General features: G+C 31.6%; 13 non-coding genes across 13 annotated transcripts; all 13 read left to right on the top strand.

The window, feature by feature from the left end:
- The first annotated feature begins 620 nt into the window (after positions 1-620).
- Positions 621-694, top strand: TRNAT-AGU (transfer RNA threonine (anticodon AGU)). Its single transcript has one exon. It is a non-coding gene; the product is annotated as a tRNA-Thr (tRNA).
- Positions 695-2,152: 1,458 nt separating this feature from the next.
- On the top strand, positions 2,153-2,225 carry TRNAT-CGU (transfer RNA threonine (anticodon CGU)). The gene has a single exon. It is a non-coding gene; the product is annotated as a tRNA-Thr (tRNA).
- Positions 2,226-3,678: 1,453 nt separating this feature from the next.
- On the top strand, positions 3,679-3,752 carry TRNAT-AGU (transfer RNA threonine (anticodon AGU)). Its single transcript has one exon. It is a non-coding gene; the product is annotated as a tRNA-Thr (tRNA).
- A 437-nt stretch (positions 3,753-4,189) lies between these two features.
- TRNAT-CGU (transfer RNA threonine (anticodon CGU)) lies at positions 4,190-4,262 on the top strand. Its single transcript has one exon. It is a non-coding gene; the product is annotated as a tRNA-Thr (tRNA).
- Positions 4,263-5,209: 947 nt separating this feature from the next.
- Positions 5,210-5,282, top strand: TRNAT-CGU (transfer RNA threonine (anticodon CGU)). Its single transcript has one exon. It is a non-coding gene; the product is annotated as a tRNA-Thr (tRNA).
- A 947-nt stretch (positions 5,283-6,229) lies between these two features.
- On the top strand, positions 6,230-6,302 carry TRNAT-CGU (transfer RNA threonine (anticodon CGU)). The gene has a single exon. It is a non-coding gene; the product is annotated as a tRNA-Thr (tRNA).
- A 2,472-nt stretch (positions 6,303-8,774) lies between these two features.
- TRNAT-AGU (transfer RNA threonine (anticodon AGU)) lies at positions 8,775-8,848 on the top strand. The gene has a single exon. It is a non-coding gene; the product is annotated as a tRNA-Thr (tRNA).
- Positions 8,849-10,306: 1,458 nt separating this feature from the next.
- Positions 10,307-10,379, top strand: TRNAT-CGU (transfer RNA threonine (anticodon CGU)). The gene has a single exon. It is a non-coding gene; the product is annotated as a tRNA-Thr (tRNA).
- Positions 10,380-11,832: 1,453 nt separating this feature from the next.
- TRNAT-AGU (transfer RNA threonine (anticodon AGU)) lies at positions 11,833-11,906 on the top strand. The gene has a single exon. It is a non-coding gene; the product is annotated as a tRNA-Thr (tRNA).
- A 439-nt stretch (positions 11,907-12,345) lies between these two features.
- TRNAT-CGU (transfer RNA threonine (anticodon CGU)) lies at positions 12,346-12,418 on the top strand. The gene has a single exon. It is a non-coding gene; the product is annotated as a tRNA-Thr (tRNA).
- A 1,966-nt stretch (positions 12,419-14,384) lies between these two features.
- TRNAT-CGU (transfer RNA threonine (anticodon CGU)) lies at positions 14,385-14,457 on the top strand. The gene has a single exon. It is a non-coding gene; the product is annotated as a tRNA-Thr (tRNA).
- Positions 14,458-14,891: 434 nt separating this feature from the next.
- Positions 14,892-14,965, top strand: TRNAT-CGU (transfer RNA threonine (anticodon CGU)). The gene has a single exon. It is a non-coding gene; the product is annotated as a tRNA-Thr (tRNA).
- A 437-nt stretch (positions 14,966-15,402) lies between these two features.
- Positions 15,403-15,475, top strand: TRNAT-CGU (transfer RNA threonine (anticodon CGU)). Its single transcript has one exon. It is a non-coding gene; the product is annotated as a tRNA-Thr (tRNA).
- The last annotated feature ends 75 nt before the right edge of the window (positions 15,476-15,550 follow it).

Raw genomic sequence — 15,550 nt, 5'->3', positions numbered from 1 at the left:
GATTAGGAATCCTTGCTTGTTTAACATTAGAATACATATTAAGACACTTTAACACAGGCATAGAATTTGATCACCAATACTAAATTAATGATCCCTTCTGTATCACTAAAATAGGTGCTGTGGCTAAGTGGGTAAAGCGCCTGTCTCGTAAACAGGAAATCCTGAGTTCAAATGTCAGCAGCACCTTATTATTGGTCCTTACCTGTAAAAATAATTTTCATCACGCAAATGTTTAATACGTTTTAAAAAGAAAAGTATTGTTCTGTGAACATTAGAATGGGTCATCTTAAATTGAAAAACAAAAAAACGTGGTGTTGTGAAGATTTTCAAAGTAATGTTTTGAATGAAAAAGGGAAAAATGAGTGACAAAGAGCAAAATAGAGATAAAAAATCATTCTAGAGTTGAATTCAAGTAATGCATTCTTAAAGAAGGCATGATTAAAACATTTATGAACAAGATAAGCAATATATCAATGAGGTGTTTATGAATAGGATCAGTATCCTCGTCTAAAGTAGTTGAGTAGAGCGTTTTCTGAACTGAGAAATGATTATGAAAGTGAAAAACTCAGGATTCTCTTGAACACCATATGGCAAACTGTTCCTTAAAGCATTTTCAAGAGGGTGCTGTGGCTTAGCTGGTTAAAGTGCCTGTCTAGTAAACAGGAGATCCTGAGTTCAAATCTCAGCAGTGCCTTGCTTTCCTCATTCTTAAATAAAAAACTATTTTCATTAATTCGTCCTGCGATTCAATTAAATTAGAAAAGTCTGATTTATCTTTCGGTTGAACAGATCATCTTAAACCTAATAAAAACTGAAAGTGTTTTCAATATTATAGTAACAATACTGTGATTGCAAAATTAAAAAGGTATTTCAATGAGCAAGAGGCAGATGAAATATAACCCTAGATTTGAGCAATATTGATGAATATATGTAAAACACTTATTTATGAACTATTCAAAATATGGGATTGAGTTTAAAATGTGTTCTTTTATAATACAACATAGCTATTCTTGTTTATAGATTAGGACTCCTTGCTTGTTTAACATTAGAATACATATTAAGACACTTTAACACAGGCACAGAATTTGATCACCAATCCTAAATTAATGATCCCTTCTATATCACTAAAGTAGGTGCTGTGGCTAAGTGGTTAAAGTGACTGTCTCGTGAACAGGAAATCCTGAGTTCAAATCTCAGCAACACCTTATTATTGGTCCTTACATGTAAAAATAATTTTCATCACGCAAATGTTTAATACATTTTAAAAAGAAAAGTGTTGTTCTGTGAACATTAAAATGGGTCATCTTAAATTGAAAAACAAAAAAACGTGGTATTGTGAAGATTTTCAAAGTAATGCTTTGAATGGAAAAGGGAAAAAAGAGTGACAAAGAGCAAAATAGAGATAAAAAATCATTCTAGAGTTGAATTCAAGTAATGCATTCTTAAAGAAGGCATGATTAAAACATTTATGAACAAGATAAGCAATATATCAATGAGGTGTTTATCAATAGGATCAGTATCCTCGTCTAAAGTAGTTGAGTAGAGCGTTTTCTGAACTGAGAAATGATTATGAAAGTGAAAAACTCAGGATTCTCTTGAACACCATATGGCAAACTGTTCCTTAAAGGATTTTCAAGAGGGTGCTGTGACTTAGCTGGTTAAAGCGCCTGTCTAGTAAACAGGAGATCCTGAGTTCAAATCTCAGCAGTGCCTTGCTTTCCTCATTCTTAAATAAAAAATTATTTTCATTAAGTCGTCCTGCGATTCAATTAAATTAGAAAAGTCTGATTTATCTTTCGGTTGAACAGATCATCTTAAACCTAATAAAAACTGAAAGTGTTTTCAATATTATAGTAACAATACTGTGATTGCAAAAATCAAAAAGGTATTTCAATGAGCAAGAGGCAGATGAAATATAACCCTAGATTTGAGCAATATTGATGAATATATGTAAAACACCTATTTATGAACTATTCAAAATATGGGATTGAGTTTAAAATGTGTTCTTTTGTAATACAACATAGCTATTCTTGTTTACAGATTAGGAATCCTTGCTTGTTTAACATTAGAATACATATTAAGACACTTTAACACAGGCACAGAATTTGATCACCAATACTAAATTAATGATCCCTTCTGTATCACTAAAATAGGTGCTGTGGCTAAGTGGTTAAAGCGCTTGTCTCGTAAACAGGAAATCCTGAGTTCAAATCTCAGCAGCACCTTATTATTGGTCCTTACATGTAAAAATAATTTTCATCACGCAAATGTTTAATACATTTTAAAAAGAAAAGTGTTGTTCTGTGAACATTAGAATGGGTCATCTTAAATTGAAAAACAAAAAAACCTGGTATTGTGAAGATTTTCAAAGTAATGCTTTGAATGAAAAAGGGAAAAAAGAGTGACAAAGAGCAAAATAGAGATAAAAAATCATTCTAGAGTTGAATTCAAGTAATGCATTCTTAAAGAAGGCATAATTAAAACATTTATGAACAGGATAAGCAATATATCAATGAGGTGTTTATGAATAGGATCAGTATCCTCATCTAAACTATTTGAGTAGTGCGTTTTCTGAACTGAGAAATGATTATGAAAGTGAAAAACTCAGGTTTCTCTTGAACACCATATGGCAAACTGTTCCTTAAAGCATTTTCAAGAGGGTGCCGTGGCTTAGCTGGTTAAAGCGCCTGTCTAGTAAACAGGAGATCCTGAGTTCAAATCTCAGCAGTGCCTTGCTTTCGTCATTCTTAAATAAAACATTATTTTCATTAAGTCGTCCTGCGATTCAATTAAATTAGAAAAGTCTGATTTATCTTTCGGTTGAACAGATCATCTTAAACCTAATAAAAACTGAAAGTGTTTTCAATATTATAGTAACAATACTGTGATTGCAAAATTAAAAAGGTATTTCAATGAGCAAGAGGCAGATGAAATATGACCCTAGATTTGAGCAATATTGATGAATATATGTAAAACACTTATTTATAAACTATTCAAAATATGGGATTGAGTTGAAAATGTGTTCTTTTTTAATACAACATAGCTATTCTTGTTTACAGATTAGGAATCCTTGCTTGTTTAACATTAGAATACATATTAAGACACTTTAACACAGGCACAGAATTTGATCACCAATACTAAATTAATGATCCCTTCTGTATCACTAAAGTAGGTGCTGTGGCTAAGTGGTTAAAGCGCCTGTCTTGTAAACAGGAAATCCTGAGTTCAAATCTCAGCAGCACCTTATTATTGGTCCTTACATGTAAAAATAATTTTCATCACGCAAATGTTTAATACATTTTAAAAAGAAAAGAGTTGTTCTGTGAACATTAGAATGGGTCATCTTAAATTGAAAAACAAAAAAACGTGGTATTGTGAAGATTTTCAAAGTAATGCTTTGAATGAAAAAGGGAAAAAAGAGTGACAAAGAGCAAAATAGAGATAAAAAATCATTCTAGAGTTGAAATCAAGTAATGCATTCTTAAAGAAGGCATAATTAAAACATTTATGAACAGGATAAGCAATATATCAATGAGGTGTTTATCAATAGGATCAGTATCCTCGTCTAAAGTAGTTGAGTAGAGCGTTTTCTGAACTGAGAAATGATTATGAAAGTGAAAAACTCAGGAGTCTCTTGAACACCATATGGCAAACTGTTCCTTAAAGCATTTTCAAGAGGGTGCTGTGGCTTAGCTGGTTAAAGCGCCTGTCTAGTAAACAGGAGATCCTGAGTTCAAATCTCAGCAGTGCCTTGCTTTCCTCATTCTTAAATAAAAAACTATTTTCATTAATTCGTCCTGCGATTCAATTAAATTAGAAAAGTCTGATTTATCTTTCGGTTGAAGAGATCATCTTAAACCTAATAAAATCAGAAAGTGTTTTCAATATTATAGTAACAATACTGTGATTGCAAAATCAAAAAGGTATTTCAATGAGCAAGAGGCAGATGAAATATAACCCTAGGTTTGAGCAATATTGATGAATATATGTAAAACACTTATTATGAACTATTCAAAATATGGGATTGAGGTTAAAATGTGTTCTTTTTTAATACAACATAGCTATTCTTGTTTATAGATTAGGAATCCTTGCTTGTTTAACATTAGAATACATAGTAAGAAACTTTAACACAGGCACAGAATTTGATCACCAATCCTAAATTAATGATCTCTTCTATATCACTAAAGTAGGTGCTGTGGCTAAGTGGTTAAAGCGCCTGTCTCGTAAACAGGAAATCCTGAGTTCAAATCTCAGCAGCACCTTATTATTGGTCCTTACATGTAAAAATAATTTTCATCACGCAAATGTTTAATACATTTTAAAAAGAAAAGTGTTGTTCTGTGAACATTAGAATGGGTCATCTTAAATTGAAAAACAAAAAAACCTGGTATTGTGAAGATTTTCAAAGTAATGCTTTGAATGAAAAAGGGAAAAAAGAGTGACAAAGAGCAAAATAGAGATAAAAAATCATTCTAGAGTTGAATTCAAGTAATGCATTCTTAAAGAAGGCATAATTAAAACATTTATGAACAGGATAAGCAATATATCAATGAGGTGTTTATGAATAGGATCAGTATCCTCTTCTAAACTATTTGAGTAGTGCGTTTGCTGAACTGAGAAATGATTATGAAAGTGAAAAACTCAGGTTTCTCTTGAACACCATATGGCAAACTGTTCCTTAACGCATTTTCAAGAGGGTGCTGTGGCTTAGCTGGTTAAAGCGCCTGTCTAGTAAACAGGAGATCCTGAGCTCAAATCTCAGCAGTGCCTTGCTTTCCTCATTCTTAAATAAAAAATTATTTTCATTAAGTCGTCCTGCGATTCAATTAAATTAGAAAAGTCTGATTTATCTTTCGGTTGAACAGATCATCTTAAACCTAATAAAAACTGAAAGTGTTTTCAATATTATAGTAACAATACTGTGATTGCAAAAATCAAAAAGGTATTTCAATGAGCAAGAGGCAGATGAAATATAACCCTAGATTTGAGCAATATTGATGAATATATGTAAAACACTTATTTATGAACTATTCAAAATATGGGATTGCGTTTAAAATGTGTTCTTTTGTAATACAACATAGCTATTCCTGTTTACAGATTAGGAATCCTTGCTTGTTTAACATTAGAATACATATTAAGACACTTTAACACAGGCACAGAATTTGATCACCAATACTAAATTAATGATCCCTTCTGTATCACTAAAATAGGTGCTGTGGCTAAGTGGTTAAAGCGCCTGTCTCGTAAACAGGAAATCCTGAGTTCAAATCTCAGCAGCACCTTATTATTGGTCCTTACATGTAAAAATATTTTTCATCACGCAAATGTTTAATACATTTTAAAAAGAAAAGTGTTGTTCTGTGAACATTAGAATGGGTCATCTTAAATTGAAAAACAACAAAACCTGGTATTGTGAAGATTTTCAAAGTAATGCTTTGAATGAAAAAGGGAAAAAAGAGTGACAAAGAGCAAAATAGAGATAAAAAATCATTCTAGAGTTGAATTCAAGTAATGCATTCTTAAAGAAGGCATAATTAAAACATTTATGAACAGGATAAGCAATATATCAATGAGGTGTTTATCAATAGGATCAGTATCCTCGTCTAAAGTAGTTGAGTAGAGCGTTTTCTGAACTGAGAAATGATTATGAAAGTGAAAAACTCAGGAGTCTCTTGAACACCATATGGCAAACTGTTCCTTAAAGCATTTTCAAGAGGGTGCTGTGGCTTAGCTGGTTAAAGCGCCTGTCTAGTAAACAGGAGATCCTGAGTTCAAATCTAAGCAGTGCCTTGCTTTCCTCATTCTTAAATAAAAAATAATTTTCATTAAGTCGTCCTGCGATTCAATTAAATTAGAAAAGTCTGATTTATCTTTCGGTTGAACAGATCATCTTAAACCTAATAAAAACTGAAAGTGTTTTCAATATTATAGTAACAATACTTTGATTGCAAAAATCAAAAAGGTATTTCAATGAGCAAGAGGCAGATGAAATATAACCCTAGATTTGAGCAATATTGATGAATATATGTAAAACACTTATTTATGAACTATTCAAAATATGGGATTGAGTTTAAAATGTGTTCTTTTGTAATACAACATAGCTATTCTTGTTTACAGATTAGGAATCCTTGCTTGTTTAACATTAGAATACATATTAAGACACTTTAACACAGGCACAGAATTTGATCACCAATACTAAATTAATGATCCCTTCTGTATCACTAAAAAAGGTGCTGTGGCTAAGTGGTTAAAGCGCCTGTCTCGTAAACAGGAAATCCTGAGTTCAAATCTCAGCAGCACCTTATTATTGGTCCTTACATGTAAAAATAATTTTCATCACGCAAATGTTTAATACATTTTAAAAAGAAAAGTGTTGTTCTGTGAACATTAGAATGGGTCATCTTAAATTGAAAAACAAAAAAACATGGTATTGTGAAGATTTTCAAAGTAATGCTTTGAATGAAAAAGGGAAAAAAGAGTGACAAAGAGCAAAATAGAGATAAAAAATCATTCTAGAGTTGAATTCAAGTAATGCATTCTTAAAGAAGGCATAATTAAAACATTTATGAACAGGATAAGCAATATATCAATGAGGTGTTTATCAATAGGATCAGTATCCTCGTCTAAACTATTTGAGTAGTACGTTTTCTGAACTGAGAAATGATTATGAAAGTGAAAAATCAGGTTTCTCTTGAACACCATATGGCAAACTGTTCCTCAAAACTTTTTCAAGAGGGTGCTGTGCCTTAGCTGATTAAAGCGCCTGTCTAGTAAACAGGAGATCCTGAGTTCAAATCTCAGCAGTGCCTTGCTTTCCTTATTCTTAAATAAAAATTTATTTTCATTAAGTCGTCCTGCGATTCAATTAAAATAGAAAAGTCTGATTATCTTTCGGTTGAACAGATCATCTTAAACCTAATAAAAACTGAAAGTGTTTTCAATATTATAGTAACAATACTGTGATTGCAAAAATCAAAAAGGTATTTCAATGAGCAAGAGGCAGATGAAATATAACCCTAGATTTGAACAAAATTGTTGAATATATGTAAAACACTTATTTATGAACTATTCAAAATATGGGATTGAGTTTAAAATGTGTTCTTTTGTAATACAACATAGCTATTCTTGTTTACAGATTAGGAATCCTTGCTTGTTTAACATTAGAATACATATTAAGACACTTTAACACAGGCATAGAATTTGATCACCAATACTAAATTAATGATCCCTTCTGTATCACTAAAATAGGTGCTGTGGCTAAGTGGGTAAAGCGCCTGTCTCGTAAACAGGAAATCCTGAGTTCAAATGTCAGCAGCACCTTATTATTGGTCCTTACCTGTAAAAATAATTTTCATCACGCAAATGTTTAATACGTTTTAAAAAGAAAAGTATTGTTCTGTGAACATTAGAATGGGTCATCTTAAATTGAAAAACAAAAAAACGTGGTGTTGTGAAGATTTTCAAAGTAATGTTTTGAATGAAAAAGGGAAAAATGAGTGACAAAGAGCAAAATAGAGATAAAAAATCATTCTAGAGTTGAATTCAAGTAATGCATTCTTAAAGAAGGCATGATTAAAACATTTATGAACAAGATAAGCAATATATCAATGAGGTGTTTATGAATAGGATCAGTATCCTCGTCTAAAGTAGTTGAGTAGAGCGTTTTCTGAACTGAGAAATGATTATGAAAGTGAAAAACTCAGGATTCTCTTGAACACCATATGGCAAACTGTTCCTTAAAGCATTTTCAAGAGGGTGCTGTGGCTTAGCTGGTTAAAGCGCCTGTCTAGTAAACAGGAGATCCTGAGTTCAAATCTAAGCAGTGCCTTGCTTTCCTCATTCTTAAATAAAAAATAATTTTCATTAAGTCGTCCTGCGATTCAATTAAATTAGAAAAGTCTGATTTATCTTTCGGTTGAACAGATCATCTTAAACCTAATAAAAACTGAAAGTGTTTTCAATATTATAGTAACAATACTTTGATTGCAAAAATCAAAAAGGTATTTCAATGAGCAAGAGGCAGATGAAATATAACCCTAGATTTGAGCAATATTGATGAATATATGTAAAACACTTATTTATGAACTATTCAAAATATGGGATTGAGTTTAAAATGTGTTCTTTTGTAATACAACATAGCTATTCTTGTTTACAGATTAGGAATCCTTGCTTGTTTAACATTAGAATACATATTAAGACACTTTAACACAGGCATAGAATTTGATCACCAATACTAAATTAATGATCCCTTCTGTATCACTAAAATAGGTGCTGTGGCTAAGTGGGTAAAGCGCCTGTCTCGTAAACAGGAAATCCTGAGTTCAAATGTCAGCAGCACCTTATTATTGGTCCTTACCTGTAAAAATAATTTTCATCACGCAAATGTTTAATACGTTTTAAAAAGAAAAGTATTGTTCTGTGAACATTAGAATGGGTCATCTTAAATTGAAAAACAAAAAAACGTGGTGTTGTGAAGATTTTCAAAGTAATGTTTTGAATGAAAAAGGGAAAAATGAGTGACAAAGAGCAAAATAGAGATAAAAAATCATTCTAGAGTTGAATTCAAGTAATGCATTCTTAAAGAAGGCATGATTAAAACATTTATGAACAAGATAAGCAATATATCAATGAGGTGTTTATGAATAGGATCAGTATCCTCGTCTAAAGTAGTTGAGTAGAGCGTTTTCTGAACTGAGAAATGATTATGAAAGTGAAAAACTCAGGATTCTCTTGAACACCATATGGCAAACTGTTCCTTAAAGCATTTTCAAGAGGGTGCTGTGGCTTAGCTGGTTAAAGTGCCTGTCTAGTAAACAGGAGATCCTGAGTTCAAATCTCAGCAGTGCCTTGCTTTCCTCATTCTTAAATAAAAAACTATTTTCATTAATTCGTCCTGCGATTCAATTAAATTAGAAAAGTCTGATTTATCTTTCGGTTGAACAGATCATCTTAAACCTAATAAAAACTGAAAGTGTTTTCAATATTATAGTAACAATACTGTGATTGCAAAATTAAAAAGGTATTTCAATGAGCAAGAGGCAGATGAAATATAACCCTAGATTTGAGCAATATTGATGAATATATGTAAAACACCTATTTATGAACTATTCAAAATATGGGATTGAGTTTAAAATGTGTTCTTTTATAATACAACATAGCTATTCTTGTTTACAGATTAGGAATCCTTGCTTGTTTAACATTAGAATACATATTAAGACACTTTAACACAGGCACAGAATTTGATCACCAATCCTAAATTAATGATCCCTTCTATATCACTAAAGTAGGTGCTGTGGCTAAGTGGTTAAAGTGACTGTCTCGTGAACAGGAAATCCTGAGTTCAAATCTCAGCAACACCTTATTATTGGTCCTTACATGTAAAAATAATTTTCATCACGCAAATGTTTAATACATTTTAAAAAGAAAAGTGTTGTTCTGTGAACATTAAAATGGGTCATCTTAAATTGAAAAACAAAAAAACGTGGTATTGTGAAGATTTTCAAAGTAATGCTTTGAATGGAAAAGGGAAAAAAGAGTGACAAAGAGCAAAATAGACATAAAAAATCATTCTAGAGTTGAATTCAAGTAATGCATTCTTAAAGAAGGCATGATTAAAACATTTATGAACAAGATAAGCAATATATCAATGAGGTGTTTATCAATAGGATCAGTATCCTCGTCTAAAGTAGTTGAGTAGAGCGTTTTCTGAACTGAGAAATGATTATGAAAGTGAAAAACTCAGGATTCTCTTGAACACCATATGGCAAACTGTTCCTTAAAGGATTTTCAAGAGGGTGCTGTGACTTAGCTGGTTAAAGCGCCTGTCTAGTAAACAGGAGATCCTGAGTTCAAATCTCAGCAGTGCCTTGCTTTCCTCATTCTTAAATAAAAAATTATTTTCATTAAGTCGTCCTGCGATTCAATTAAATTAGAAAAGTCTGATTTATCTTTCGGTTGAACAGATCATCTTAAACCTAATAAAAACTGAAAGTGTTTTCAATATTATAGTAACAATACTGTGATTGCAAAAATCAAAAAGGTATTTCAATGAGCAAGAGGCAGATGAAATATAACCCTAGATTTGAGCAATATTGATGAATATATGTAAAACACTTATTTATGAACTATTCAAAATATGGGATTGAGTTTAAAATGTGTTCTTTTGTAATACAACATAGCTATTCTTGTTTACAGATTAGGAATCCTTGCTTGTTTAACATTAGAATACATATTAAGACACTTTAACACAGGCACAGAATTTGATCACCAATACTAAATTAATGATCCCTTCTGTATCACTAAAATAGGTGCTGTGGCTAAGTGGTTAAAGCGCTTGTCTCGTAAACAGGAAATCCTGAGTTCAAATCTTAGCAGCACCTTATTATTGGTCCTTACATGTAAAAATAATTTTCATCACGCAAATGTTTAATACATTTTAAAAAGAAAAGTGTTGTTCTGTGAACATTAGAATGGGTCATCTTAAATTGAAAAACAAAAAAACCTGGTATTGTGAAGATTTTCAAAGTAATGCTTTGAATGAAAAAGGGAAAAAAGAGTGACAAAGAGCAAAATAGAGATAAAAAATCATTCTAGAGTTGAATTCAAGTAATGCATTCTTAAAGAAGGCATAATTAAAACATGTATGAACAGGATAAGCAATATATCAATGAGGTGTTTATGAATAGGATCAGTATCCTCATCTAAACTATTTGAGTAGTGCGTTTTCTGAACTGAGAAATGATTATGAAAGTGAAAAACTCAGGTTTCTCTTGAACACCATATGGCAAACTGTTCCTTAAAGCATTTTCAAGAGGGTGCCGTGGCTTAGCTGGTTAAAGCGCCTGTCTAATAAACAGGAGATCCTGAGTTCAAATCTCAGCAGTGCCTTGCTTTCGTCATTCTTAAATAAAACATTATTTTCATTAAGTCGTCCTGCGATTCAATTAAATTAGAAAAGTCTGATTTATCTTTCGGTTGAACAGATCATCTTAAACCTAATAAAAACTGAAAGTGTTTTCAATATTATAGTAACAATACTGTGATTGCAAAATTAAAAAGGTATTTCAATGAGCAAGAGGCAGATGAAATATGACCCTAGATTTGAGCAATATTGATGAATATATGTAAAACACTTATTTATAAACTATTCAAAATATGGGATTGAGTTGAAAATGTGTTCTTTTTTAATACAACATAGCTATTCTTGTTTACAGATTAGGAATCCTTGCTTGTTTAACATTAGAATACATATTAAGACACTTTAACACAGGCACAGAATTTGATCACCAATACTAAATTAATGATCCCTTCTGTATCACTAAAGTAGGTGCTGTGGCTAAGTGGTTAAAGCGCCTGTCTTGTAAACAGGAAATCCTGAGTTCAAATCTCAGCAGCACCTTATTATTGGTCCTTACATGTAAAAATAATTTTCATCACGCAAATGTTTAATACATTTTAAAAAGAAAAGAGTTGTTCTGTGAACATTAGAATGGGTCATCTTAAATTGAAAAACAAAAAAACGTGGTATTGTGAAGATTTTCAAAGTAATGCTTTGAATGAAAAAGGGAAAAAAGAGTGACAAAGAGCAAAATAGAGATAAAAAATCATTCTAGAGTTGAAATCAAGTAATGCATTCTTAAAGAAGGCATAATTAAAACATTTATGAACAGGATAAGCAATATATCAATGAGGTGTTTATCAATAGGATCAGTATCCTCGTCTAAAGTAGTTGAGTAGAGCGTTTTCTGAACTGAGAAATGATTATGAAAGTGAAAAACTCAGGAGTCTCTTGAACACCATATGGCAAACTGTTCCTTAAAGCATTTTCAAGAGGGTGCTGTGGCTTAGCTGGTTAAAGCGCCTGTCTAGTAAACAGGAGATCCTGAGTTCAAATCTCAGCAGTGCCTTGCTTTCCTCATTCTTAAATAAAAAATTATTTTCATTAAGTCGTCCTGCGATTCAATTCAATTAGAAAAGTCTGATTTATCTTTCGGTTGAACAGATCATCTTAAACCTAATAAAAACTGAAAGTGTTTTCAATATTATAGTAACAATACTTTGATTGCAAAAATCAAAAAGGTATTTCAATGAGCAAGAGGCAGATGAAATATAACCCTAGATTTGAGCAATATTGATGAATATATGTAAAACACTTATTTATGAACTATTCAAAATATGGGATTGAGTTTAAAATGTGTTCTTTTGTAATACAACATAGCTATTCTTGTTTACAGATTAGGAATCCTTGCTTGTTTAACATTAGAATACATATTAAGACACTTTAACACAGGCACAGAATTTGATCACCAATACTAAATTAATGATCCCTTCTGTATCACTGAAAAAGGTGCTGTGGCTAAGTGGTTAAAGCGCCTGTCTCGTAAACAGGAAATCCTGAGTTCAAATCTCAGCAGCACCTTATTATTGGTCCTTACATGTAAAAATAATTTTCATCACGCAAATGTTCAATACATTTTAAAAAGAAAAGTGTTGTTCTGTGAAAATTAGAATGGGTCATCTTAAATTGAAAAACAAAAAAACATGGTATTGTGAAGATTTTCAAAGTAATGCTTTGAATGAAAAAGGGAAAAAAGAGTGACAAAGAGCAAAATAGAGATAAAAAATCATTCTAGAGTTGAATTCAAGTAATGCATTCTTAAAGAAGGCATAATTAAAACATTTATGAACAGGATAAGCAATATATCAATGAGGTGTTTATCAATAGGATCAGTATCCTCGTCTAAACTATTTGAGTAGTACGTTTTCTGAACTGAGAAATGATTATGAAAGTGAAAAACTCAGGTTTCTCTTGAACACCATATGGCAAACTGTTCCTCAAAACTTTTTCAAGAGGGTGCTGTGCCTTAGCTGATTAAAGCGCCTGTCTAGTAAACAGGAGATCCTGAGTTCAAATCTCAGCAGTGCCTTGCTTTCCTCATTCTTAAATAAAAAATTATTTTCATTAAGTCGTCCTGCGATTCAATTAAAATAGAAAAGTCTGATTATCTTTCGGTTGAACAGATCATCTTAAACCTAATAAAAACTGAAAGTGTTTTCAATATTATAGTAACAATACTGTGATTGCAAAAATCAAAAAGGTATTTCAATGAGCAAGAGGCAGATGAAATATAACCCTAGATTTGAGCAATATTGTTGAATATATGTAAAACACTTATTTATGAACTATTCAAAATATGGGATTGAGTTTAAAATGTGTTCTTTTGTAATACAACATAGCTATTCTTGTTTACAGATTAGGAATCCTTGCTTGTTTAACATTAGAATACATATTAAGACACTTTAACACAGGCATAGAATTTGATCACCAATACTAAATTAATGATCCCTTCTGTATCACTAAAATAGGTGCTGTGGCTAAGTGGGTAAAGCGCCTGTCTTGTAAACAAGAAATCCTGAGTTCAAATGTCAGCAGCACCTTATTATTGGTCCTTACCTGTAAAAATAATTTTCATCACGCAAATGTTTAATACGTTTTAAAAAGAAAAGTATTGTTCTGTGAACATTAAAATGGGTCATCTTAAATTGAAAAACAAAAAAACGTGGTATTGTGAAGATTTTCAAAGTAATGCTTTGAATGGAAAAGGGAAAAAAGAGTGACAAAGAGCAAAATAGAGATAAAAAATCATTCTAGAGTTGAATTCAAGTAATGCATTCTTAAAGAAGGCATGATTAAAACATTTATGAACAGGATAAGCAATATATCAATGAGGTGTTTATCAATAGGATCAGTATCCTCGTCTAAAGTAGTTGAGTAGAGCGTTTTCTGAACTGAGAAATGATTATGAAAGTGAAAAACTCAGGATTCTCTTGAACACCATATGGCAAACTGTTCCTTAAAGCATTTTGAAGAGGGTGCTGTGGCTTAGCTGGTTAAAGCGCCTACCTAGTAAACAGGAGATCCTGAGTTCAAATCTCAGCAGTGCCATGCTTTCCTCATTCTTAAATAAAAAACTATTTTCATTAATTCGTCCTGCGATTCAATTCAATTAGAAAAGTCTGATTTATCTTTTGGTTGAACAGATCATCTTAAACCTAATAAAAACTGAAAGTGTTTTAAATATAATAGTAACTATACTGTGATTGCAAAAATCAAAAAGGTATTTTAATAAGCAAGAGGCAGATTAAATATAACCCTAGATTTGAGCAATATTGATGAATATATGTAAAACACTTATTTATGAACTATTCAAAATATGGTATTGAGTTTAAAATGTGTTCTTTTTTAATACAACATAGCTATTCTTGTTTACAGATTAGGAATCCTTGCTTGTTTAACATTAGAATACATATTAAGACACTTTAACACAGGCACAGAATTTGATCACCAATACTAAATTAATGATCCCTTCTGTATCACTAAAGTAGGTGCTGTGGCTAAGTGGTTAAAGCGCCTGTCTCGTAAACAGGAAATCCTGAGTTCAAATCCCAGCAGCACCTTATTATTGGTCCTTACATGTAAAAATAATTTTCATCACGCAAATGTTTAATACATTTTAAAAAGAAAAGAGTTGTTCTGTGAACATTAGAATGGGTCATCTTAAATTGAAAAACTAAAAAACGTGGTATTGTGAATATTTTCAAAGTAATGCTTTGAATGAAAAACGGAAAAAAGAGTGACAAAGAGCAAAATAGAGATAAAAAATCATTCTAGAGTTGAAATCAAGTAATGCATTCTTAAAGAAGGCATAATTAAAACATTTATGAACAGGATAAGCAATATATCAATGAGGTGTTTATCAATAGGATCAGTATCCTCGTCTAAAGTAGTTGAGAAGAGCGTTTTCTGAACTGAGAAATGATTATGAAAGTGAAAAACTCAGGAGTCTCTTGAACACCATATGGCAAACTGTTCCTTAAAGCATTTTCAAGAGGGTGCTGTGGCTTAGCTGGTTAAAGCGCCTGTCTCGTAAACAGGAGATCCTGAGTTCAAATCTCAGCAGTGCCTTGCTTTCGTCATTCTTAAATAAACATTATTTTCATTAAGTCGTCCTGCGATTCAATTAAATTAGAAAAGTCTGATTTATCTTTCGGTTGAACAGATCATCTTAAACCTAATAAAAACTGAAAGTGTTTTCAATATTATAGTAACAATACTGTGATTGCAAAATTAAAAAGGTATTTCAATGAGCAAGAGGCAGATGAAATATGACCCTAGATTTGAGCAATATTGATGAATATATGTAAAACACTTATTTATAAACTATTCAAAATATGGTATTGAGTTTAAAATGTGTTCTTTTTTAATACAACATAGCTATTCTTGTTTACAGATTAGGAATCCTTGCTTGTTTAACATTAGAATACATATTAAGACACTTTAACACAGGCACAGAATTTGATCACCAATACTAAATTAATGATCCCTTCTGTATCACTAAAGTAGGTGCTGTGGCTAAGTGGTTAAAGCGCCTGTCTCGTAAACAGGTAATCCTGAGTTCAAATCCCAGCAGCACCTTATTATTGGTCCTTACATGTAAAAATAATTTTCATCACGCAAATGTTTAATACATTTTAAAAAGAAAAGAGTTGT

This window comes from Triturus cristatus, chromosome 8 (assembly GCF_964204655.1).
Source record: "Triturus cristatus chromosome 8, aTriCri1.1, whole genome shotgun sequence".
In the NCBI taxonomy this organism is placed as follows: Eukaryota; Metazoa; Chordata; class Amphibia; order Caudata; family Salamandridae; genus Triturus; species Triturus cristatus.
Note: the sequence above shows the minus strand (reverse complement) of the source record. Positions and strands in the feature narration are given on the sequence as shown.